Source organism: Leptopilina heterotoma, unplaced genomic scaffold (genome assembly GCF_015476425.1).
Source record: "Leptopilina heterotoma isolate Lh14 unplaced genomic scaffold, ASM1547642v1 Lhet_191, whole genome shotgun sequence".
Taxonomy (NCBI): Eukaryota; Metazoa; Arthropoda; class Insecta; order Hymenoptera; family Figitidae; genus Leptopilina; species Leptopilina heterotoma.
The window spans coordinates 290575-317850 of NW_025110910.1; the positions used below are offsets into that span (position 1 = coordinate 290575).

The window sequence follows — 27276 nt, forward strand, 5'->3', positions numbered from 1 at the left end:
TTGCATTATTTGGTGGCTATAATATTTCATAAAATGTCATATTTTCTAATCAATTTTTTGTTTTCTATTCTTAATTCTAATAAATTTAAAAATTAGTAGTACATTTTTTTACTATTAATTTTTTTTTATTTTTTTTTATTAAATAATAATTTTGTTAAAATTTTATTTTTTATTTTTATTTTATGTTTGCTGTTTGTTTTAATAATTTTGTTTGAAAAACAAAAAAAAATGATTATATAATAAAGTTTAATATTATTTGTTTATTTTCGCGACAAAAATAATTATATATTTAGAAATGATGAGCAAGAAAAAAAAATTGTTCTATAGGTCAAACGGCCAGTTTAATAACGAGTCACGCAAAATCATAAACTTTGATGGCTTTCGCAAATCTTCAAGCCAGACGTCATTAACGAAAGGATACTTTTTCTTTTAACGATTCGATTTCATTGGACTGGTTGCTTACTTGAAATTCATTTCACTCAAAAAATCGATAATAAATTTTTCTCTAAATGGAAAGATGCTAAATACCAACTGCAATAAAGTTAAATAACAATAAATAAATTATTCTTAATACCAGTTGATGAAAAATCTCATTTGCAATAAAATAAACAGATTTTTTTTCTTTTCTTTTTCTTATAGTTTTCTCTTATTTTGATCCCTTATTTAAAATAAAACGCTTGCAATGAAATTATAATATCTCGTAATAGAAAAGTATTCATCGTTAAGCAATTTTTAATTAATAAGAAAATTTTTCCAATTAAAAAGGAAAACAAAATTGATGATACGGAAATTTTTTTTATTTGCATATTTTTTCGCAATAATTAGAAATAAATTTTCTAATTTATTGGAAAAAATGAAAATAAATTTTGTAATTGTAATTATTGGATAAATAAATAATTATAAAATGAGAGAAAAAATAAATTTTTTAACTATCTTGGGAAATTGTGATAATTTTCGCATTTTTCAATTTTTTTTTCGTGAGATCATCTATAAAAGTAGGATAATTAAATCAATACCATGTTATATAATCAATAGGTAGAAATATCGATTCTCGATCAAAAGAGATTTCTCGTCTCAATGATGCTCCACCCTTCAATCGAAAATTGCTGACCAGCAATGTTGAAAGTCTGCTCTTGAAATTGAAATCAATTCTGGCTTTCTAGCCCAAGGGCAATCATTGAATCGCCATTGTTTTACTCCACAATTATTTTAAATACCATTCTTTCAATATAGTATTTATAAAACTTTGAAAACACTTTCTCGAAAAATATTTTCATCGAAAGAAAATTATTTTCAAATTGCGACGGCAAGAAATAATTATACATTTTTATTGGAAAAAAAATATGCAAATGGGGAATCACATTTGGCGCGAAATTTGAAATTGTTTTAAAATTTGTTTCAAACTTTACCAAATTTCTACAAAAAAAATTTTTTTTAATTAATGGAAATATGTTAAAACAATTTAAAACTAAATAAAAACAAATTTATTTTTATTTCAAATTACTGGGATTCCCATTTGGCGCCAAATTCAAAATTTTTAAATTATTTAAATTTTCTATTATTTGAAATAAGAGGCAGATTTTAATACTCGTTAAAATGGAAATAAATTAGTCTTGTAATCGTCAAAGGACTTATTTTTCTGTTATTCCCCTTCGGCGCCAAATTCAAAATTTTCAAATTTATTGAAATTTCTAATTATTTTTTTTTTAATTTAATATTTTCAATAATTATTCTTTAAAAATTAAAAAAGGTCATAATCGTCAATTTTCGTTAAAACTAAAATAAATTAACCCTCTTTGGTTAAGGTTGACGAGATTTAAAAACGAACAATTGTGATTAATCGTCAAAACAAGGATTTATTACACTGGAATTCCCCTTTGGCGCCAAATTTAAAATTCGAAAAATCGTTTTCTTATCCAAATTAACATATTCCATTTTTTTTTTAAGAAACTTATGTGTTGACTTTTACAAAAAGAGAAAAAAAATTTTTTAATTACATAAATAATTGTATTTTTATTTGTACCTCAAGTAAAGAAAAAAAAAATTTATCACTTCTCGCAACATTAAAATTTTTTAAAATCGATTTAAGATTCGAAGCAAGCGATATATATATAAATATACTTTTTTTGTCAGATTTCTTCGTGTCGTTGAAATTAGTCATCGTGGATTGAAGCCAGAGGCGCAATAAAGCATCGAGAGCAGATGGAATTTATATAAGTAAAAAAAAAAAAAAGAGCTCCAGATTCTCGAGAGGCAGAAATTATGCGCGATATCGTCTTTTATTTAAGATTCTGTCGGGCAGATGAGAGAAACAGGAGCAACGAGAAATGAGATTCCATCCGTTCTGAAGATGTGTCTAGTCCTTTATAAACCGCAAGGCATTTGCGGCATTCGTGTCAGTTACTAGGGGGGGTTTTTTTCCTCCCCCTTTCGACTGTATATAACTGACCCTTGTCTAAGTCAATAAATTACGCATTATTGCACTACTCAATAATTTTTTTTTTTTTTTTTTTTGTAAACATTAATTCTTCCATGTTATTACGACGCCTTTTTTTACTAAAAACTTTCTTGGTCTCTTACTGCTTTTTTAATATTATTTCAGAATTCTTTTTATTTTTCAAATCAATTTTTTTGTATATTACAACAACGATATTTTCACTAAAAAATTGTTTTGAATTTTTGGAAATTAAAAATAAAAATTGAATTATAATTATAAAATTTGCCACTGTTTGAAAATATTAAATTTTGGACCAAAAAAATTAACTCGGACATTTGCACCAATTTCTCGAGAGTGCGTAGAGATTTTTAAACATTTTTGGTCTTGAATTAAAGCTAACGTTTCGGTTTCAAATTTTTACGAAAAATTGTATAAATTTTGCTACGGCGCAAATATAGTGGTCAAAAAACAAAAAAAATGATAAAATTCCGTTCCGCTTATATTTCTATCTTTATTTTTTCAAAAATTTTAACATTTTTCATTTCTCCTCGATAAAAAATGTTAACACGATTCGAAAACGGTTTTCAAAATAGCCGTGTCGACAATTTTCTAACGGTAAACATAAGTAATAGAAAAAGCAAACATAAAGTGAAGATCAATGTACAGTTACTTGAAGCGAAAGTAAATTTTCCATTTTTCCCCCCAAAGATTAAAAATTTATTTTTGGCGCTATTCCGAAAAATTAAATTCTCGTCTCCACTTTTTTTTGATAAACACTATTTAATATTCGCAACAAAAAAAAAAACAAAAGCAAAAAAATATATAATTTGTACAGAATAATTTTCCTTTAACACGGTTCTCGTGACTCAGCTCCCTGAGTATCTTTTCGTGCGGAGATTCGAGATTCGCGTTTAAAATGTTATTCTCTGCTCGATAAATCCTCGAGGAAGTTGAGACAAGGGAATTGCCCTGAGGGCGCCATGTCTGTATATAGCTTATACACAATGCGCACACGTTATATACATTTACACCGTTGGGCATCACAGGGAAAATTCTATTCTTGACATAAGGTACGCAAAACTGGGAGGTTAAACTTCATAGAGTGTAAAATAAAACAAAGCATCTCACACGCTCCTTAATTCGGTGCTTCTAAAGGGATAAAAGTCATATTTTCATAGTTTACTGGGAAGAAAAACTTTTACAGGCTCTTTATACCTTCATCTTCGGGATGTTAAAGGGACGTTTATTAGCAACTCACGAGACGTTATACTCGCATTGCAGTGTCAAATAAAATATACATATATAAGAATTACAGGAAAAAAAAATTTTTTTATTAAAATTTTAGTCATTAAATTTTTTTATTTCCTATTTTTATAAGAATTATTTTCTTTTTATTAAAAGATGAATTTTTTCCTTTTTTTTCTTTTTCTTATTAATTTTTTACTTATTTACTTTTATTTATTTATTTATATACGGAACTAAAGAAATTTTTCAATTTTGAAATTCCCGCCACTGGGGGATTCCCATTGAACTATTAGAATTTTACTTTCATCCTTTAGCAAGCATTCTGGTGGGATGTGGACTAACTAAAAAATCACATTAGTAAGGAAAGGACGAACTTTTCTCACTATTCAACAGAAATTTCTTCCTAATCTAAAAAAATTACAATAGTAATTTATTTTCCTTAGGCGATTTCGTAAATATTCGAAATAATTAAGAAGCAAAGAAAATTTTAATTATATTCAAATTATGATAATAAATTACACCTTTTTCAGTGGAAAAAAATTCTAAATACTATAAAAACTTTTTAAAATACAGAAAATAATTGTTTGAAATTTTGAATTTCCCGCCTCCAGGGGATTCCCTAATTTAATGAATTAAAACTATTTTTTCTTTAACTTTTAGTAATTGAGTTTCAAATTTCCCGCTCTAGGGGATTCCTATTGACGCAAGAAAAATTTAAAAGGCGGTAAATTTAAATATTAAACATAGTTAACATAATTCTGAAATCCGAATGATCGAAAAAAATGAAAATAAAGTTTCTACCTTGAAATAATAAAAGAAAAATTATAATAAATAATTCTACGAAATGATTTTCATAAAAATTCGATTGATTTCTCTTTCGAAAAAAAAGGAAAAGAGAGGGTGAAAATTTATTATTCCAGAAAGCAATATGAACATGTTGAGTGAATAACTATGCGCTTCACAGATCACTGACTTGAAAGAAAAACAGAATCTTCGCTTCGGGCAAATAAATAAATATATATAAATAGAAAACTCGAGAGTAATGGCAAGGTAGAGGGGGGAGAGAAGAAAAATAATTATCTGGATCCTCTTGTCATGCATTCGACCCCTCCTGCGATTCTCTCCATGCTAATGAAGATCCTGCCTATATCTTATAGTGTATATACTTCGGGACATACTTTATTTCTAAAGAAGGGACAAAGAAGAAAGCACGATGGAAAGAATGAACGACTGAAGAAACGTACTTGCGCGAAGAGATATGCAAATGTAAATTCTGCATTCGCCTTAAGGCCATGTATCCCTATAATATAACAACGAATAAAGACCTTAACAGGAAACAAATTCAAAGTAATAACACTCGTTCAACAAAATACTCGAGAATATTATTTCTTTGGCCCATATTTCTAAAAGTAGGGAAGGAAAATTAAAATTATCACTTTAATATTATTCTTTTTTTTACTGATTTTTATTAACAAGGCTATTTGTTCTTAATACTTGAAATATTACTGATTACAAACAAATTATTTATTTCCAACTAATTCGAATTTAGAGTTAAAAGAATAAAGAATTCAAGCACACAGGTACTTTCAGTCCTAGAATATACTGTGAACGTCCCTTTAAGAAAAAGGCGCGAAATTCAAAAATAGACTTTTTAAGTTGATTCCAATTTCTATTTTTAGCTATAAACAAATATTTAATTAATAGTAAATTTGCCAATAAATAATAAAATAATAATAATAGTAATAAATAAATAATAATCAAATATATAAATATTATTAAAAACAGTAATTGTAGGTCAAGTCACCTGAAAATAATGATAACGTAAACTATAAGTGAAGAAAGAGTAAAAAAAAATAAATGAAGATCATGTTAACATAAAATAAAGATAAATAGTAATAAAGGTCATAAACATGAAATTAAGGTCGTGTAAACATTGAAGGAAGCTCATGTAAACATTAAATAAAGTTGACTGGAAAAATAAGTTGAAAATCAATTCTACAGCAACTTCGCAGGTGAAATGTAGCCGTCACATTAAATAATCGTAATTAGAACAGAAGAAATCAGAGAAATGTAATTACACTGAAAGTGAATACACAGACATATACTGATGACGTAAAACTAGCAGAAAGAGTAATTGAAGTTTAATAGTAATACATAGAGGCAATAACGTGATCAGTGAAGAAAGATCACAGTAAATGAATGCGAAGCCGACAATGTTTAGTAATATTGACGATTCTTTAATGATCGTACATATGACGATCCTCCTTGCCTGGATACCAATTTTCAGCTCATCATGAAAATTGATTATTTTGAAAATAATAGAGAAGAGAGATAAAAATTTTCAAAAAAAAAATTAAATGCTAGAAGGGGTAATTTTAAAATCAGTGGAAAATAATATAGACTTGGCATAATAATTATTATGGAGATTCAATTAAAAATCATTTATTCAACACCTGAAGACAATATTATGATGGATTTTAATACGTCAAGTGCTGATGATCTGTGATTACACTTCCAGGAAATGCGGAATTTTTTCTTTTGAATAATTCTCGCACCATGAAATTATTTTTGTCTCATTTTTTCCTGATCGTCGTTTTTAGTAAAGTAAATTGATTTACTTAACATTTTGATTTATTTGCAGAAAGTTTATGTTTTTAAATATGAAAAATAATTTTTAGATTTTTAAATTTGCCGCCAAAGGGGAATTCCATAAGCAAATCTAATCTTTATACTATTTTTATATCTAGGATTTCTTATAGTCTATGGTTAGAAGAATTTTTATACTATTTTTATATCTAGAATTTCCTATAGTCTATGGTTGGCAGAATTTTTATACTATTTTCATAACTAGAGTTTTTTATAGTCTATGGTTGTCAGAATTATTTTTCTTACTGAAGAAATCAATAAACCAATATTTTATTGACAATTAATTACTTCAGAGAGTGGTGGCCTAATGCAGTGGCACCTTAATGTATTTTAAAGGGAAGTCCCTATCTGCGCCTATTGTAAAAATTTGGCGGGAAATTTAAATTTCAAATATGAAATTTCTAGATTACTTGAAGTAAACAAATAATAATAATAATAATAACAACAAGAATAGCAACAACAACAAGAACAATAATAATAATATTATTACTAAAAGTAAAAATTAATAAAATTCTTCAACATGAATGATGAAGACGTATACATAGTTCGGATGATAAACTGAGGATAAAGTGAAGAATATAATAACTGCTTCACACCAGAAGATAGGTGGACACACTAGAAGAAAGGTTGATAGATCGATAGCTGGTTGCTTGATGGACAGATAGTTGGATGAACATATGAAGATGATCCTAAAGATCATTGAAAGATAACAGGAAAAAAAATACAAAATCAAACTGATCTCAAGGATCATGAAGCAAAATAAGAAAAAAATGAACGGAAATAAATAAAAGAAGTGTTGATCATTGGAAAAAGAGAGAGATCTATTTTTCCGGTGTGGTATCGGACTCGATCTTGAGCAGGTGTTTATAGTAAACATCTTTGCAGGATTATTTCCTTTTCCTGGGCGATTACGGCCCTGTTGTGAGCACAGCTGACTTGGATCCCTCCGTCGCTTGTCCTCTCTCTCTCTCTGTTGCTGTCTTCGAAGCTGTTGGCTGCTCTGCCCTACCCCGGAGGCACTTTGTATACTTATTACGATACATCTTTGCTGGTCTGCCAGTGCATTTCTTGGGTTCGACGGCCGGTCAGTTGAGCAGCAAAGCAGAAGTTTTAGCTCCATCTTGCCGAGAAGAGGCGGACACCCCGTGGTCACGATAACTAGAGTTTTCCTTTCCAGAGTGCCAGCGTATAGTCGGTTCGTTGCTCGTCTGTGACCTTGCCATGGATTCAAGAGAGAAAAAAATGAAAATAGAGAGAAAACGAGAGAGAAAGAAAGAGAGAAAATAGAAATAGAGGAGAGAGAAAGATAATACTGAAGAAAGATGTAACATTGAAGAAAGCTCTAACACTGAAGAAAGCAGTAACACTGAAGAAAGCTCATCCATCTTTCTTCACTGCTCTTCAAACTCCCAAAGAGCTGCTGAGATCATTACAGTTGCTGCTCTTGCTATCATGGGCCCGGAAATTCCCCCGATGCGAGCCACTTCCGCTCTTTCAACAACGCTAGAACCGTAACCATCATTTTCCAACCGTAATGAGCATCTTTGCGCCGTGCTTCAACTATTATTAATTCTTAAACTTTAATGAAAGAATTCTCAACACGATACAATATATAAACAGCCACTTCTAATTATTCAAATTTCCAAGACAACATCGCGAATTGCGATATCATTGTAAAAAAAAGGGATTTAATAATACAATCTCCGGGAATAATTTTTTAATCTCAATAAATCATCACATTTTTTTCTTTTTTCTAATGTCTTAATATTTTAATATTTAAAAATAATGTAAAAATATGTATTAAAATACATTGTTACCCCTTAGATTCCATAGATTCCTAGGATGATTAATGTAAAGAAAAAAAAAATTTTCTACGCAAAAGGGAATAATTTTTGTTTGTATAATTTCAAATTTCCCGCCATTGGCATTTTTCTTTAAATTACGAGTGGGAATCCCAGATTTATAAAATTTTATTTTTATATTTCAGACGAAGATATTAATTAAGATCGTGTGAATTATTGGTCACGTGTTCCAATGAATAAAATGCCCTTAAATTAAAAATTCTTCTAATGTAAAAAAAATTATAAGTATGTGAATTATTAATTTTATGATAAAACAAAATTTTCTCAAAGTAAATTTTAAATTAAATCAATTGTTGTGTTTCGTAACTTTTCAGTTTAATTTTGTTCGATTTCGTTAAGGAATAATTTTACTTCTCCAGTTCGTTAAAAAGGCAAAAAATTCATTTTTTCAATTTTTGAATTTCGCGCCAAAGGGAATTTCTTGAAATGGGGATCCTCACAGCCAAACTTGACCAGTAGAGTGCAGCACTACTATAAGATTTTATGGCGCAAAATTTTAAATGTGATTTGTTGCATAATATTAATTAAACAATATAAATGGTTTTTGTTCATGTAAATGAAGAATAAAATCATTAGATCAGAAATATTGTTCATAATAAAGTACGGAAAACTATTTAAAGATGTTGGGAGATTCAAAATTAAAATGTGTTTACAATATTTTTAATAACAGGCAACATAACCTCAATTTTTTTTATCTATACTTTTACGATACTGTGACTTGCAAAACCGTCTTTTTTCCTGTGACACAAATTCCTCACCCAAGTAATTCAATTTTTAACTTTTCACAATTCCAAAAAAAGTATTTATTTACTTAGCCCATTTGTTTATAAAACAAATATGACTTTTCGCGAAATCAAAAATTAAGCGCTAGACAAATCTTGCTATGGTGCTGCCATCTGAGATTAGCTTTACATATAATGATCCCCATTACAATCGGGAATTCCAATTCTTCACCTTCTGGATATATATTGAAGCGGGAAAATTTAAATTTATTACTTGCTTTCTGCAATAGTAACAACGGTAAATTAATATTCTGCGTTGTAAATAAATTCTTATTAATAAAAATAATATTTTTTTATAAATTTATTTAAAAATTAAAAAGAAAAAAATAAATAAAGAATTGAAAGGGAAAAAAGGAAAGAAGGTTTTATTCTTATTTCTTCAGACAATAGACTCGAAACTGATACAATAATCTCAAACTGTTGCCGAATTCTTTGTTCGTGAGGGCATCCACAGTAGGTGGAGAACCGGTTTGCCCACACGAAGCAGATTTCGATGTTCAAGATTTTGGCAATTCCTTTCAACTAAGCGAGCATTTTATCCAGAGTGAAGAAAATATATTTCTAAATATATTTTATTAACTTATTTCTAAATATATTTTATCTTCTTTTCACCAATATTGTATTTTTTATTGAATTTAACAAATAGTAATAAGAAAATAATGGTAATTGTTATTTTTAATTGAAAGTTAATTCACTTAAAGGATAACAAACATAACCTAAAAATTTTTGCTCCTTTGGTCTCTGTGACGTGGTAAAAATTATTTTCTATAAAAAAATATTGATCACAGTAATTAATTTCTAATAAAACTATTATTGTTAGCGCTACTGATTGTTGATTAGTAATAAAACTTTTATTATTAGACTTTATTATAAGAACTGTATGGATTATAATAAATATAGTAATTAATGGATGATTGTCGTCAATTAGCAGAGAGTATGAGATTTATCTCTCAGCAAAATTAGTTCTATTGTAAAAGACAGAATGAATTGAAATATCATCATCATCTCTGGGACTAGTTATGTAAGGAATTATAATTTTTCTTGTCTCGTGTCATTAAGACAATTATCAGATATGTTACATCGCGATAGAATAATGAGTCATCATTGAGGAGTCTCCTTTGAATTATATTGATCTATGGTCAAGTATGGGAACAACAGAAGCATCGTTATTTCTGTCATAAAAAGGAAGCGTCCTGCCGTCCATACGGAATCATCATTTTGCTATTTTTACATTTGCAATGCAAATATTGTTGCATATTTGTCGGAAGCTCTCGAGAATATTATTTATTCCTAGTCTGTATTTTAATAATAGCTGTGTATTTAATTATAATTTTCTCGCTATTGTTCGATGACGCTAGTTGGTCGATGAGAATTATTATAGAAATTACTACTTCTTAAATGCGTCAGCTACTCTCTATATTATCGAAGTTTATCGTTACTTTATTTATATTTAATATATTGACATTTTTCGTCTGTTCCAGTTTTCACATGTAGATTTCCCATCTATACTAATTTGGACTCTATGACTTTTATTGGCGGAAATTTCAAAATACTATTTTAATATCTAGAGTTTTTTATAGTCTATGGTTGTCAGAATTTTTATTTCATATCTAGAGTTTCTTATAGTCTATGGTTGTCAAAAATCGAAAGCTGAAGAAATGTGCACAGAAAAAAAAGAAGAAACCGCAAGTCGAGTGTATTTCTCTGAAATGTTATTCTATATTATGCGTATTGAAAGCACTCTTGCTCGGAATATTCTCCTCTCTCTCTTCCTCTATTTGCCTCTGTCTCGCATTATATTCAATGTATTGTGCAATGAAGCGTATTCGAAAAAGTAAACTCTCAATGACAAGGTGCTGATGATAAACAAGCAAAAAAAATAAAGAAATAAAGAATTTATGAACAACTGTCTAGATATTCAATAATGAAAAACGGGCATGGACACATAAGATGTAAATAAATTCTCTAAAAATAAATTATTCACTCAAGAAAAACAACATATTAAAAATTCTCAACTTCCAGCATGCGTTCATCATTCAAAAAAAAAAAAAAGATGGAAACTACACCGTGATTACATTTTTCATAGCCATGTAAATGTCAATTTTATTATAATTTAAATAGAAAAAATTTTTATTTGAATAAATTTGTCATTTTCGAAGGGAAAAATATTGTGAGAAGATTATAGTACATGATGTTCTCGCGAAGTGAAGAGCGAAAACCATTTAAAAGCACTTAATTTTATTTTCCTTCAAGAAAGAGATAATGGATTTAATCGTAAAAGAGTTAAGTACACAGTAGAAGATATTTTAGTGACGTTTGAATCAAAATGGCGGAGACAAGGTTGAATACACAACTACTGTTCGTTTTTCGGTTTCTTCTGAATTTGTTCTGGATTTTTATTGATAAGTTGCCTTGGCACTAATTGGCAGTGGCAATTTTATTTATTTACAAGTCCCGATAGAACGAATTGTTTTCTGATGGACAATCTTGTGAGGATACTGACGTAAGTGAGTGAATATGAATTTTCTCTCTCTTAGAATACAGGAAAAGAATCATGAGAACATTCCCAGGATCAGAAGATCAATAGATGCAATTTTATAAACGGTTCGTGCAATTCAAGGTTTCGTTAATTTTATCCATCGCGTAATTTTCTTTTTTTTTGCATATTTATTTTTATATTTTTAATCCGCATAGATATTTATAATAACGAGAAAATATTTCTGGCGTTTTTTTTTACCATTGGGTCGACGCGGATCGAAAATTGTAAAACGCATGGGAGAGAGAAAAGGATAGTCACATCTTCTTTCCTTTTCAGTTTCATGTAAAATTTTTGTCTTACGCTCCGTTTACAATTTTCAAAGTTGGGCCCAATTCACAGTGATTCAAACTTCAGGTCTTACGCTCCGTTTACAATTTTCAATGTAAATTACAATTTACAATTACGTTTAATTACGTTTAATTACGTTTATTTACAATTACGTTTACAATTTTCACCTCCAAGTATCGTTTGAAAAATGTCACTCCTTTTTCCTAAAGCCTGATTCACAGTACCGAATTAAAATTCCCTCCAGGGTCGGGAATGACAAGAATTCAAAATATGATCCGAAATGTAAAACATGAAATTGTGACATAAAGTTAAAATAAAGATTCTCAAGTAAAATATTTCTCTCATTTTCAGTGATTTATTCAAATTGCAGCACGTGTCTAAAAAATAAATGCGAAGTATCGTCACTTGGCCTTGAGTGGTTTTACACACATTTCGTTTTGGACAAGAGGAGAAAGGAGGCCTGTATGTCTGCGCAAAGGTGGAGTTAAAAATGACGCGAAGGGCTCAAGAGATCCGGTTTTCGAGGGTGCCCCGATCTGCCAAGAATGAGACCTTGGAGCTAAGTTTAGACGCACGTATGGATTTCTATTTTTCGCGCAAAGAAATTTCTTTTCAAAGAAATAATTCCTCAGGTAAATTTCACTTGTCAGCTAACTGACAGACAGTAGTTGCGTGATTACTTGAATTTCCCGCCAAATTATTTTCCAACATAACATCAACATGGTGTATTTTTTTTGTAATTCATGGTTAATTATTTTTTCTCTAAAATAAATAGTAAAAAGAGAATAAGAATTTCATGTTGGTGATTATTTTGAATCGACAAGTGTAACGAACGTTTTTTTTCAAGAAAAAAGAGGCGGAAAAAAAAGAAATTATCGACCGTGGAAATTGACAAAAAGAAATAAGGGTTTGGTATAGGTGAAAAAGTAACGAAGAAGTAGTAGTAGCAGAAGCAGGAGCAGGAAAAGTATATCTTGAGATCAGTCGCCTATAAGATTTCTCGTTCTCTTCGTTTTCTGTCCCCGCGTCATTAAATCAGAATTCTTTCTTTAAGCTCCGGTTTCTCGGACGTTCTTTCCCGTTTCTTGCCTAGAGCGCGTCCTTTTTCGCCCGTCATTTACCTTCCGTGTTCCCCGCTCTTAAGCATCGCTCTCTTCTCTCTCTCTCTCGAGGCCATTCCGTTCTGGCGTTTTACGGTAGCAGAACATTTACTCGGAGATCAGTCTCAAGATTGCTCTCCGTGGAAAGAAGAAGAAGAAGAAGAAGAAGCTGTGCAGAAATAGCTAAAATAACAATCACCCTACCCCCCCCCCACCCTCACCATCTGTCCTTTGATAATTCAAACCGCGCCATCTTGAACTTTGGAATTCCTCGCTTCGATTCGCCCGTCAAGTCGCTTGTTGCTCGAGATAAGATTCACTTCGCCCGCTTCTCGTAATTTCCTTTTTCTCCCGATTCTGTTTGACTCCGTGTCCCACAATGTCACTTTGTCAAGATCCAGTTCTCCAAACAAGTTGCTTCTTTGTTCGGGAGGTAAAAATCAATTTTCTGGTTTATTTCTGTTAGGAATCGAAATTTTAACTTATTTCAAACATTGCAGAAATCGTTTACCAACAATTACCGACACCAGACTAAAAGACATTATCTTAATTTGATCAGGACTTCCAAGGATCAAAGTTTTTGTTTATTCCAAACATTGCAAGAATCATTTACCGACAGTAATCTAAGCGACATTAGTTTAGTTTGTTCAGGACTTCCAAGAATCGAAGTTTTTGCTTTTTCCAAACATAGCAGGAATTATCGACTGCAGATAATTGTAGTGTTTTTGATTCAATTATTAATCGTTTTCTAATAATTATTCCCATTTCTTCCTTGGGGAATTAGTTAATAGGAGCATTACAGAAATCACTTACCGACAATTACCGACATTGGCAGAAATCATCTGTTTTTCAATAAACAGCCTTAAATTTATAATAACGACTTGTACAACAATGTAATTCTAAGAATAACACCATCAATTTGCATTTAATAATGATAAAAAGAATCGTAAAATGAGGAAAAGTACTTAACAAGACGCGCACTAAATTTTAATTTGTAATCCATCCTAAAAAATTATTCCGCATTCCATGGCGCAAAAAATTCAAATTCAGAATTGAAATTTGTGATTTAAAACAAATTTTATGTTCGCTACAGGTGCGTGGAATTGAATTTAGTATCTGCCTTGCGTCTAATGCAAAATACATGCTATAGATTATTATTACCCTCTTCGAGACTCCATTTTGAATCCATTTATGGCATAAAACCTCTTATCGGCGCACGTATGCGCGGTACATAAAAAGATTTTTTTCTTTTTGAAATGAAAAAAAAAATTGACGAACGGTGATATCGAAGAAGTTGATCGTTACAAATGGACGATACACTCGTAGATTATGACTTCTCTTTTCGTTTATTGCATTCCCATCGTGGGGGCTGCGGGCGGACTAGATATGCTAGATATTAAAGGTGCACACTACAAAATAAGAGGTGGATATATATATATATATATATACACACTGGTGTAAGTATGCTAAGGATTTCGCTTGAATCGAGGATCTACAGATATTCAGCGAGGCAAAGCGGTCCTCCCCTCTGGCAAGTTGTTCATTTTTTATTCCGTCCCCCTGCGCAGGAAATGTTTTTCTCTTTGTGATTCAATAACATGCCAGGAAGCATTTATCTTTAAACGTAATTCTTCCTTTTACATGAGTCATCAATGGTATTTTATTTTCTTCATAGTATGGTATTTCTTTTTTTTATCAAATGGTATTTATTCGTTCTGCATTCGCAGTACTTAATCGATTTTTATCATCGGTGTATCTTATTTAATTTTCGTAATCAGACTTCTGTATATATTCTTTTTTCTATTTTTACATATCCTACCTATCGTAGGAATAGCGATTGATTACAAAAATTCTTCGACCTTGCATTGCCAACAAAAACCTTTGCTTAGTTTTCGTCTATAGTAGTATTTTCCCCCGTCGGTAAAAAAATAATATTCGGAATGCCAAATATTTCCCGCAATTGAATTTTGTATTCACCCTAATCAGTTTTAATTCCTATGATTAAATTTTATAATTTCAACAATTAAAACTCGGAACTGTGTAATTAAATGCAAATCCGCGTCTACTTAAATTACAGTATATTATAATTATGTATTTTATAGTAAACATTAGTGATGTTATGACTGGTTTTAAGGTGCCGTCGACGGGTTTAACGTAGTTTTTCATCAGTAAATCTTTCGAGAAGCGTTTGCTCCGAGGCATTTCATCCTCATCCTCCTTTTCTCGCTTTGGGGATGTGGAGCCCTTTTGCTAAAAGAGGCGAAAGTCCAGCGCGCACAAGCCGGCAATCCTGGAAAATTGCTGATCGTTAAAGTCTATCCCCAACTTGAGTATTTGTAACGCGTATATATACCCCGTGCCATAAAATGCAGTCGGGAATTATGTTTCAATCCCAGAAGGCGGCAGCAATGCTTCAATCGCGGTTTAAAAACACAACACTAATGACAGAGCGATTAGATCATTACCGAACAAGAGCGCCAACATTATTTATGGTTAACACGAACCGTCATTAAGTGTTGATTTTTCCACAAGGGGTCCTCAAAGAAATCGTGAATCGATATTTAACAGTTCTGATGAAATTGTCATCCTAAATGGTAAAGATAGTCATTAGATTGTTTAACCCTCGACAGTTGACCATCATCGGCGAAAAACGATAATTCGGTACCCTATTGGGGACATGGGTATTAGAATTAAAAACTTTAGAGTGTGGGTAAGTCAAGACAAGCAGAGGGATAATTACCCAGACGCTGATGAGAGGTGACAATGCTACTCCGATCATCGTGGGACAAGGACCGTTCCCTATCGACAGAGTGGAGCCGAAAAAGTTGTCTTGATGAGTAAGTCTAAACCAATGTTATCGTCAGAGTAGAGCAGAAATAGTTGTCTTGATGAGTAAGTCTAAACCAATGTTATCGACAAAGTAGGACAGAAATAGTTGTCTTCATGAGTAAGTCTAAACCAAAGTTAGCCGGAACTCTGACAAATTCTTTATATAAGTTTAAAAAAATTATTTTCATAAACAAAATATGTAAAAATAAAGTTCAAAGTTAAGGGTTTAATTATAATTTCCCGATAATTATTTATTGTAAGCTTTAAATACTTAGCGTAGGTCAATTCCATTAATTAGGGGATGTAATTCCGGACATGAAGGAAGCGTGTCGGTATAAAGACCGACTACATTAATTTATGTTCCTTATCATTAAAATAAGTGATCTCGACGAATAATTGAAGGGCCGTAATCCATATGGGGTTATAACTCTAAAACATCATCTGTTAACCACACACGGAATGCGGAACCTCAATTATGATAGTTAAAATTCAGAAATAGTTTATAGTTAACAATTTCTGGATTTTGTTTTATGTTCATCATGATGGGGAGGTTTTATCATCCACTGTTATAAATGACCACAGGCATGTCGTGCGGGAATTCGAAACAATAAAACCAGAAAGCAACAGCGATTAGAATTTCTATTCCCCACATGGAAAGTGTTGAAGGATAAGTTTGTGGAATGACTCCCTGGAAATTTTGAACAACACTCCAGCTATAGATCCATCTTTCCCCTTAACAATCGTTAGGGTATGAGTCCTAAGGATGTTCCAAAGAAAACCTATCTCTATAAACCCACTGGAAGTCTTTTAATTGATGAAATAATTAAAGAATCAGTAGAGTCCCCCTACTTGATATTAACACTCGTTAGCGAATGAGTCCTAAGGATGTTTCAAAGAAAACCTATCTCCATAAACCCACTGGAAGTCTAATAATTGATGAAATAATTTAAGAATCAGTGGGGTCCTCCTACTTGACATTCATCAAATAAATTAAGAGATCAATGTTTAGGAGTCCTAAGGATATTCCAAAGAAAAATCTCCATAAACCCACTGGAAGTCTTCCAAATGATGACATAATTAAGGGATCAGTGGATTCCCCCTACTTGAACCTCGACAGTGAATAAAAACAAAAAGGATCCCTCCGAAACAATAAAGTGTTTAATTAAAATAAACCCTTTTGACATAAACGAAGAGTGACATGTTCATAAAGCACCTCAATTATCTCCATACTGAAAATCTTCTTGTGTGGGAATGTTAAAACCCCATTACCTTACTTGATGATTACAAGCCTCATATAAGAAGTTTCTAAGAATTTAGTCTTTTAGCTCTGGTATTAAAAGCTGGTTCTGATCTCTTCAACGATAATTTAATCGTCGAATCACAAGTCTCAGTTCGTGATAAGAACCCATAAACAAGCATGCACTCTATGAGTGCATCATTGAGAATTCTTCCTTTTGCTTATGTGTTCGCCTTAAACACGATTCTCAACATAAAAATTTTTATTTACATTTGTTTTATTTACCATATAGGAGAAGGACGATTGCAAGGCCTGGGTCGATCTGTACTGTCGACAATGACCTTGATTAGTCACTATGACTTCTTACTTGAGAATTACCATGATACTGTGTGTATAAAATTTCAAACCCCATAAAACGGAGTTTTATTTCAAACATATTATGAGGTCTCAAGAGTTGTATCGTTACTCAACTACCCACGCACTCACTCGGACTAAAGAAGATTATAATTAATCACTCAAAACACCTACGAAATTATCATGCCAACTTTATTGTCGACCTTTTCTTTTCTCCTGACGTTGCAAAACTTTTTTTCTTGTGTAATAATTACTTAATTTTGTCTTTTCGAAATCATTTTATATCTTCTGTGGTAAGAAAACGAGCACTTATAAAATCATTTTTCCGGAGGAGGATTATTTTAGTTTTTCTGCTGTTTTCAGAGAGTATGAAGTAAAATCGGCAAATTTCGAATTTTTATTACCGACTGACGGTAAAACAGAAAGTTACCGACCTATCTGTTTTACCGTCTGTCGGTAAAACAGACTTTATTTTTTAATAGCCGCGGACAAAAAATAGTAATTAAATACCAAACCCGAAGCGTCATTGCAATTCAAAACAAAAACCCAGTTTATGAATAGAAAAAATTAGCCACAGATAAAAAATTGTAATTAAATCCCAAAACTTTGTTACAAATATTTTCCGGATAAAAAATACAAACACCCTTTGTGTAATACAATAACAGAAGGTCGAACCCAGATAGCTCAATTATAATTAACACTCATTGTGGCCGACATAACCTGTAATTGCAAACTAAATGGCTTAATCTCGTTGGTAGTAACAAGGCCATTTTGATGAACCGCAATGTCGACCGATGATGACGATGTTGTTTTATATTTCTATATATTTTAAAACTTGTTTTTGAAAAAAAGATATGTTGCAAATAAGTTAACAGCTTTTTTGATACACCCGGTCTTTTTTTGCGATACAGTCATGTCATGGTGAATTATGCTTTTAATGAGCGTTCCGTTACAGAGCCGTTACATTTTCATAAGCATACGTATACACATAGAGTCTAGGAAGCAATTTCGTAGAGAAGGCCGTCAAGTATATACAGAATTACGAATAAATTAGTCGTTATAGTTTTTCATATAACGTTACATTGCATCTCTATATCAAGTTACCGTAACCTAGAAAAGTGCTTCTTCATTAATGGACGTCATTAAATTTTAATTATATAAATCCAGAAATTCAATATTCATTACATTATTTTCTCATTCAGGATGTGTGTAATAAAAATCGATCTTATTTTGCAAAATAGCTCCTTGGTTGTGTTTAATATTCCCTTACCTAGGAACTTATAAGGTAGTGATAATAATTAGAAATATCAGAAGAAAATCTTGATGTTTGAATAATAAATTACTGGAGATACCCAAGGCGACTGACCCTTACGACCAAAGATCACAGATCCCTTGCCCAGACTCGGATTTTACTTCGGGATTTTTGCTGCAAATTTTTTTTAGGTGATTTTCGACAGGAAATAGTTCGTATGAAGTGAATCATCATGTTTTCATGAGTGGTCTTTTAGAAATGCTGAAGGACAATCCGACCACTCGTTTCGTAAATTAATTCCTACACGTTACACAATTGAGGGGAAATTCCCATACGTGACTAAATTTACAACCGGGGTATACGTGATATTATTACCATTATCAAAATCCAGAATTTGGATATATGCTGCTACCGCGTATAAGGATTTTATGGGTCAGTGAATATTTGGAAATTAATTACAGGGAAAAGGATTAGTTTTAAAAAATGATGTGTGCGAATTGGAAACCGGCCCTGAAAGTTCAAGTCAAAGAAGACTCTTAGCTTGAAGGGAGCCTGTTCTCCGAAGATATAACGCCATAACTCTCCGGAGAGACCGGTCCCCGCCATTTCTTCTCCGCTAAAGTATACAACGTCCTGCTTGCACTCATCCGATCAAGATGAAGCGTCTCGCTTTGTTCGCTAACCTGAAGGGACAATGCTGGCGCCGAGACCAGGAGACGATCCCCCTGGCTCCATTCCAGGGTCACTGCACACTTGCCCTCCGAAATGCGAACAAAAAATATCCCGTAATCAAAAATTCATCTTAATATATAAATCTGATGGTGGTTTTTTATTTAGGTCTCTCCTTTTATTGAGAGGGTAAATTAATATGTTTAATTAATGATGAAGATAAATGATCCTGCCACTGATCGTAGTGCAACTGCATAGCAAACGATCTAAGAAAGAAGCAGTCGGGCAAAGAAGACGCATTTTTGCCCCCAACAAGTGAGTCTTTTATTTTCTTTTGATGAATTGCGTGTTTGGGCGCGTTTAATGACGTGAAGCCCGTCACGTAAGCGAGTCTCGCGGTTGAAAAGCATTGAAAAGAAAAAATGACGATAGGCCATGTCTCGAGAGAGAGAGAGAGAGAGCAAAAATTCGTTACTAATTGCCTGTACCTGCTCGGAAAGGTTCGAGAGCCTCGAGAGTAATTATCTTGCGGGTAACTCAACAATCGCGAGAGAGTCTATAGCAAGGTCGCGTGTACTCGAGAAGGTAACCGCGGTTGGAATTCGCTTTCGCTGATAATATCCTAGAATCCCGCGACCTTCCTCTTATTTCAATAAATCGATAACTATCCAATTTTCTGGTAGCCACACACAATTTTTTTTACCCCTCATCTCCTTTCCGAAGAAAAACACTCGATCCAACATTGAATTACAATCCCGATCGCTTGGGATTAATTCAGAGCAATAAAAACCATGATAATTTATGCGGAATGGAGAGTCGTAATTAATGCAGGAACATGACAATCGGCACATAAACCAAGAAAGGAAAGGGAGAGGAGGAAAAAAGTTCCTTTCCAAATAGGGATTCACGATCGGAATGAAAAGAGAAAAGGAGAATGTGGATTAGGACAAAATAGTAAACGAAACATTGGATTACTTAATTAATTTCTTTATTTGCCTAATTATTTTTTCTGAAACAAACCATATTTATGGAAGGACCCTTTGAGACAATATAAGATTCTGGACTGTATTTTAGGGGAGCAGTTGGGATTTTCTAAAAAATTGCATTTGACTACTTTCGATGTGCTTAAAAAGGACGCGATCATAATTTTAAGTCACCACTTTAATGAGTCTTGAATTTTAAATATTTTATATGATTTCGTCTAGAATCACTGTCTCCAGAGTAACAACAAGTACAAGTGGTTTAACTACACCAGTTCGAGTATTAACGACCAAATGGAGCCGCTCATCTCGACTAAAATATCTCGAGTAATATCTTCCTAGTAATAACTAACTACAACTTCACCTATAGGTCCGAGGAAGTCCAATTACGTCGTAAAATCAGTTCCTGACTCCATTACCCCATCAACAATAAGCAAACCACTAACATTGGTCCAGCGCTATTTCGATGAAATCCGTCCAGGAATATGTGAATGCAAATTTTCAAAATACACCCCAGGTAGAAATTAAATATAGTAAACGATATAGAGGGAAAAGAATTCCTCAGCGAAAATAACATACTCGAGAAAATAGAGAAGATAGATGAAAAGAAAAATTCAAGTTACGAAACTATTTACTGAAAACTGAAATTCCCTCTTTTTTAATATTCTCTTTTGAGAATTAGAATTAGAAAATTGAATTCTGATTGTGAGAGACGTGAAGGATGGAAAATCGATTTCGAATCGAATTACAAATCACAGATCGAGTAACTTTGGAGTTATAGAAGTCGAGTGGCGCGTAATGGGTGTATATGGCGGCTTTACGTACAAGGCCAGACCAAGGACAGTCTACTCGGCACTCGGCCGTTAGAAGTAGACTTTAGAGCGTTAGTAAACGCAGTAAACGAGGCGTTCGTTATATTTTAAACGATTCGCTAACAGCTGCAGGCTCGTAACACGATTTATCGTTTCATTTGCATACGAGAATCTTCCTCTTGTTTCAACAAATTTTGACTTTACATTCCAGTAGTGGCAATTGTCGAAATCCTGAACGCAAGCTCCGACTCCCAAAGGTGAAGCTCCCTCAGTGATAACGAAAATGTAAAAATAATTCCTTCTTGAGTACATCTGCTTTTCCCCCTTGCGTCACGATAATTTTCTGAAATGCCACCATCCAATATGGATTTTCAATTAGCAGAGGGAAAAAAAACAAAAAAAATCTTTGCGCAATAGAGAATGAGTCAGGTTACCGTTTTAGGCGACCAAATTCCGGATCGGACCTTCTTTGGCGATATCAAGGTGTCGAGCAAAAAATCCTTTCCCAAGTGCGCATCTGCGAGGGAGAAAGTTTGCAATTTCAAAAGTGTTATGAAATCGACGTCATATGTGTCAGCCTCGAACTTTCCATATGAAGGGAGCAGAAAAAAGATTAATGGTCAAATACGAAAGGGAACTAGTGGAAAAAATGCAAAAAGTCAAGGAATTAAAAAGAAACGGTTAAAGAAGATAATGAACAAGGAGTAAATAATAGACATTTAGTTAGCAACTCGTGAGGGGGAATGAAACATGCTAGGGCAATTTTCTGATAATTCATTTATGAGCCTTTCTTCTTCTTCCATATGTTGATTGGGTATAATTCATTTCCCTGGCACACGTAGCCTTGTACACGTGCGTAAGTGGCTTAAAGAACACGTAAGAGAGCAAATACATAACCAACTTTTACTTTTATGAGATCCGGGCGTGGGCAAAGCTCACGTCACTGACCATACAAGTTTTCAGCCCACTCACTTTACGAGAGTCCACAACGAGAGCTGTGGACCACTGTTCGATGAATTTTAAACACACTGACTCAACAAAACCAAAAGAAATTTAATCCCGGAAATTAAATCCCAACCAAAAAGGAACCTCCAAAAACAGGCAAAGAAATTGAAAATTAAAAATTCTAAAGCATTTATGTTCCATGGGGAAAAAATTGCGAACAAGTATCAGAGGATCTCGTTTGCTTTTTAGAATTTATGAAGCCAGTTGCGTAATAATATTTATCAGCGAGATAAGTTTGTAATAATTCAGATGCTTGCAGCAGCTACTCGGCTAAATCCCCATATGGAAATGAATAATTCATTCACATTTCATGTCACCCATGTACACACACCGACAGCTACATAAACTCTGTTATCTGCTAACTATTCTCAATCCTAATGATTCATTTATAATAAATGCATCCTCCCGTGCAACGAGCCACATTACTGCTAAATCCTATTAAACTTAATCTTCATACTCTAAATTATACGACGAGATAATTCCATATCTGTAATCTGTTGAAAATGTTTCCTATGACTTTGCGGAAGACATTGGCGAGAGGAAATGTTATACAATTAAAATAGGCAACCAAAAGTGGAATTAAAAATAGAATTCAGTTATTAAAAATAAGAACCAAAGACCAAGTTTTAATCATTCGCTAAACAAATTAGTTAAACATGAGAATTTAAAACAAATCCCACCGCTGCCACCATTTTTTTTAAAATAAGATCTTTGACTAATAAATTAAATATCCAATTTATCATTGACAGAAAAGAACTTAAAAATTGCAGAGAAGATAATAATGTCTGTATGCTCTTCACTTTTTTACATTAAGTTAACGGAAGTGGAGAGCAGCTTGCCGGCGAAAATGAAATTTGCACTTCCTGCTAAGCTCGAGGCTCTAATAAGCTAACTGTACCCAACTTCCAGTGCGTAGGCTTGAATTTTCTTCTAATGATAATTACAGTATGAATTGTTCCGGATTTTCAGAAGATCAGGGAAAACAAATTTAGAATCAGATGAAAAATCTGATCAAATCTTTCCCTCAAGTATTAGGATTGAATTCGATTAGTATTCGCTTAGATGACGAAGCCCCTCGACAGTCTGACACAAAGAAGCATTCACAATCAAAGATAATTGGAGTGTATCTTCTTTGTGGAAAATATTTTTCAGTGATCGAATCTCGGTCCCTAGGACGTAAGTAGACTTCTTCTCGATTCGCCTCGGCAGAAAGGGAGAGAGAGAGAGAGAGAGAGTGTAACTAAACCATTCCTCGCTAATCGTAGCCCGCGCGTGAGAGAATTCGTTCCAAGAAGCGGGCTTTTAGCTGGCAATAATCTGCCCTAAGAACCGTTCATCTTTCGCCGGTAATAGCACCCTTTGCTTTTACTCATGCAGCGCCTTCGTGAACATGGCTTTCGGCGAAGATTTCACATTTCAAGAATTAATGCCATCATCCCCCAATTTCTCCCTTTGGTTTCAAAACAGAAAAAAAAAGATTATAATTGCTAATCAGTTTGATGTTTTCAGATCAGATCTCTCTTTATCGCTCCAATTACTTTTTTTCCCAAAAAGAAAATAAATGTTGTTAAAAAACCGAGAATATCAGGAAGGAGGCTTTAATTGGATACCATGAGAGAGATTAAACGATACATCTGATCCGTTCAAGTAGCAGAAAAAGAAGATTCGTTCGCTCTTCGCTACCTGAGTTTCTTTGGTTCTTGCTTTTAATCGGAACGAACTGCAGACATAAAAAATAGGAAAGAGTTACGAAGTAACTTGGGTCAAGTAAGTAACTTGTGCCAAGTAAGTAACTTGATAATTTGTCTGAAATTACGTATATCTGCATTGTTGTCAGCTCTTGACAAATAACTCTAAAGGTTTTGCAGTTGTATAGCAGCAGAGTCACATCGTGGAGAATATGTGTAAATAACAATCCTCGAAGGTAAAACTGCCCACGGCATTTGAAACGCCCACCGTGACCTCAGGATCGCCCATACAGCGAGGCCAAAGACTCTGCTGGTACTTCGGCGTGACCTCGCATTACGTCTAAAGTCGCGGAACAATTCGTATCCTCGAGAGAAGGCAATTCGTATGCCTAAGGTAAATGTCCCTTTGCACATGACATAGGGGAGGTACTGCGGACGTTATTTATCACAACCACCTTTCCCAAGCCCCCTTTCATCATGATAAATTTATTCCATAAATTCGTAAATATCAATTACTACAATTACTACCAAGCAGAATTCCTTTCCCTTGAAGAATTTGGTCTGCTTTAATGTTTGGACCAAATGAAACTTTGGGTTTTGTTTGGTCCAAACATTAAGGTGGACCAAATTCATCAAAGGAATTCATCATTAACCCAAACGTTAAGGTAACTTAAGTTATGGTTGTTTGAACAAATAACAATTTTTAGGAACAATTTCTAGTATTTCCTTAGGAATATAATTGATGTACTTATTTACCATATGTTTCTGACTATTTTACGCACAGCCTGGGTTTTCTCGCAAGCTTTTAAATCCTGTATTTATCTCCAGTGTTCCCTCTTCCTTATCCTACGGCTCCTTTATATTCTTCCTTGAGCCCCTAGCTCTCCATTACTCACACCTGCTGTGTGAGATAAATAAGCATCTATTCCCAACTTATGCGATAAATCGCAATTTTTCTCGAAAATTGTCATTACCATTACAATAAAGGTATCCTATTTCAATCCGATTCCACCTACTATACAGGTTCCCTTATGCTATTGCAGCTCAATTCCTCTCATATTTCATGCCTCCACTTCCTACATGTCCTTTGTATCCTTTCTTTTGCTCGTACTATTACTCAGCCTCTGGGTCGACAACAGGAAACGCATCTAAGTCCATCCCTTTGCCAATCTATCTTTCCAAAACAAAATTATCAATTTTAATTAGCAAATTAGTATCTTTGTTTTTGCGGATAGTATCTTCACATTCCTTATTAATCTGTTTACCATTGGGGTGTAATCATTAGTTAATGATTCCATAAACAGGTTTATCGTGTAATGGCTATTAACAATGTTTTGAGTGTAGAAAAGGGATTAGCATGTAAAGGAGTATGGACGACGAATGTTCTGGGTATGTCTGCGAAGTGTAAAGTCGTGTTTTCATCAAGAAGCTGAAGATGTTAAAGATGCGGAATAACAAGTATAGCGGGGACGTTGGAAACTTGTAACTAAATATAAAAGTTGCAGCTTAAGGAGATGTTCAAGATCAGGTTTTCGAAGGCAGGAATGGAAATTGCGAACATTTAATTAAAAGGAATATAAAGCAGACTTTGAAAACATTCCTCGACAATGGAGAGACAATAACAAGAAATGAATCTCTTAATGTCATGAATAATGAATAATGGAAAGGGACTAACGGTAAAGGAACAATGGCAATTATTATCCGAACTTGACAATTTTGATCGAAAGGTATGATCGTATTTCTGGTGTTCGGACATTAAGGAAATAATTCAGTCTTTACCGAAAATTATCTCCAGCTTATCGGGAATCATCAAAAATCTGTCGATTAGAAACTGGAGTCATGTCCGTTAAGGACGAACGACTCTAAATGTCCTCCGGAGATACTTGCGACTATAAGTCAAGTTTATAAGTCCGGTCACATAACGGTCCAGTTATATGGAAGCAAAGCACTCTGCATCACAACACGTAGTTAATTTCAACACATAATACTATTCATTTTCACACACTCGGGCATGTATTCACACCATACTCCTATCTTCACATCGACGTATTTACAGCACCCCAATGGGTGATTACTGTATAGGGAATATGAGACTGCAAGTATCGGTGAAGATGGTTACATGGCGTTACGTTATTGCAGAGGCGGTATCACTTAGCATCTTATCTCCCTCATTCGCTCGTAATGGAGCTAACGGAGGCGCCAAGTGTGAGATAAGAATAAGGACTCAGATTCCCCCCAATGGATGTGCTTTCCAAGTTTTTTGATTAGAATCTCTTGTTAGGGACGCATCTCTCCCTAAAAATTGGGATATTGTCTGTGTCTTAGATCTCACTTCCTGATGGTGTGGGAGCTATTCTCACAATTCTAATCTTTCTTCTTGTTTCCATATCTTTTCCGTCACCCATTACAAGACTTTTTCCCATTCTTCAGTGCATTGCCCTCCTGATTCTTCAGGTCCGAATGAAATCAGTATTGCTCAAATTGGTTTCCCTTCTTTTTTTCTCCTATACTTTTTCGATTCTTCTCCTGAAATTTAATTTCCGTTCCTTTTCATGAGAGATATTAGATTTTTAGGTGAACAAGTTTTTGAAATATTGTTATTCAAAAAATTATCTTCTATTCATAAAATAACGTTAGGACTTTACCGATATCAAATGCGACAGATTAGAAAACAGTTATTTGCAAATCTGGTTTTTCCGTTGGAGGCATGGCTTCTATATTATCGCTGATAGATTTTTCTCCGCAACTATATATTGCAAAGTACCGCCGCCGCTGTCGAGCGAGAACGCTCCACTTCCTGGAGGCTATCCGCCTTGTAAATCTCTCAATTTCTCATTGTTTCATGAAGAGACGATTAGGATTTCTCGAACCTTGAGACACTATGGTGACGTGTAATACGTCTAGATTATTTATGTTGAACACGATCTCATTGCTGGATGATAGTATAAGCGGAGCTAGTCACGCCAAAGTGTGCACCAACGATTACCATATTGCTTTCACCACATCCAACCTCTCTCTCTCTGTGTTTGTTCAAACAACGAAAATTGTTTTTCCCCCAACATGAATCATTTAGATCGTAACGTCTAAACTAAACTCGCAACTTTGACAAATCTTTCAAACTTTGCAGAAATATCTCCCTCTCACTGTTCTTATACGTTTACAATTCAAATTCGATTCTTTTCTTTGCTGGTTTTTTCGCAAAAACGATTGAAAACGATTACAGGAATCTTCTACCGGCAATTACCGACATTGGTTTTTCTTAATTTTAACGAATTATAATCGATTCCTTTCTGGGTTTTTTCGTCAAAAAGTTGGAGTAGATTACAGGAATCTTCTACCGGCAGTTACCGGCATTAGATTTTCTTAATTTTGACGAATTATACTCGATTCTTTTCTGGTTTTTTCGTAAAACGGTTGGAGACTATTACAGGAATCTTTTACCGGCAATTATCGGTATTAGTTTTTCTTAATCTTAACGAATTGTAATCGATTTTTTTCTAGCTCTGTGGCAACTTAAGGCTGCGCAATAACTACCAGTAGGTAGTAAATAT

The 27276-nt window shown here is 33.3% G+C and overlaps 1 protein-coding gene across 2 annotated transcripts in view; it reads right to left on the reverse strand.

Moving 5' to 3' along the window:
* The window catches only part of LOC122500860, an 85833-nt gene that overhangs the window by 6837 nt on the left and 51720 nt on the right, over positions 1 to 27276 (reverse strand). The window lies entirely within an intron of this gene.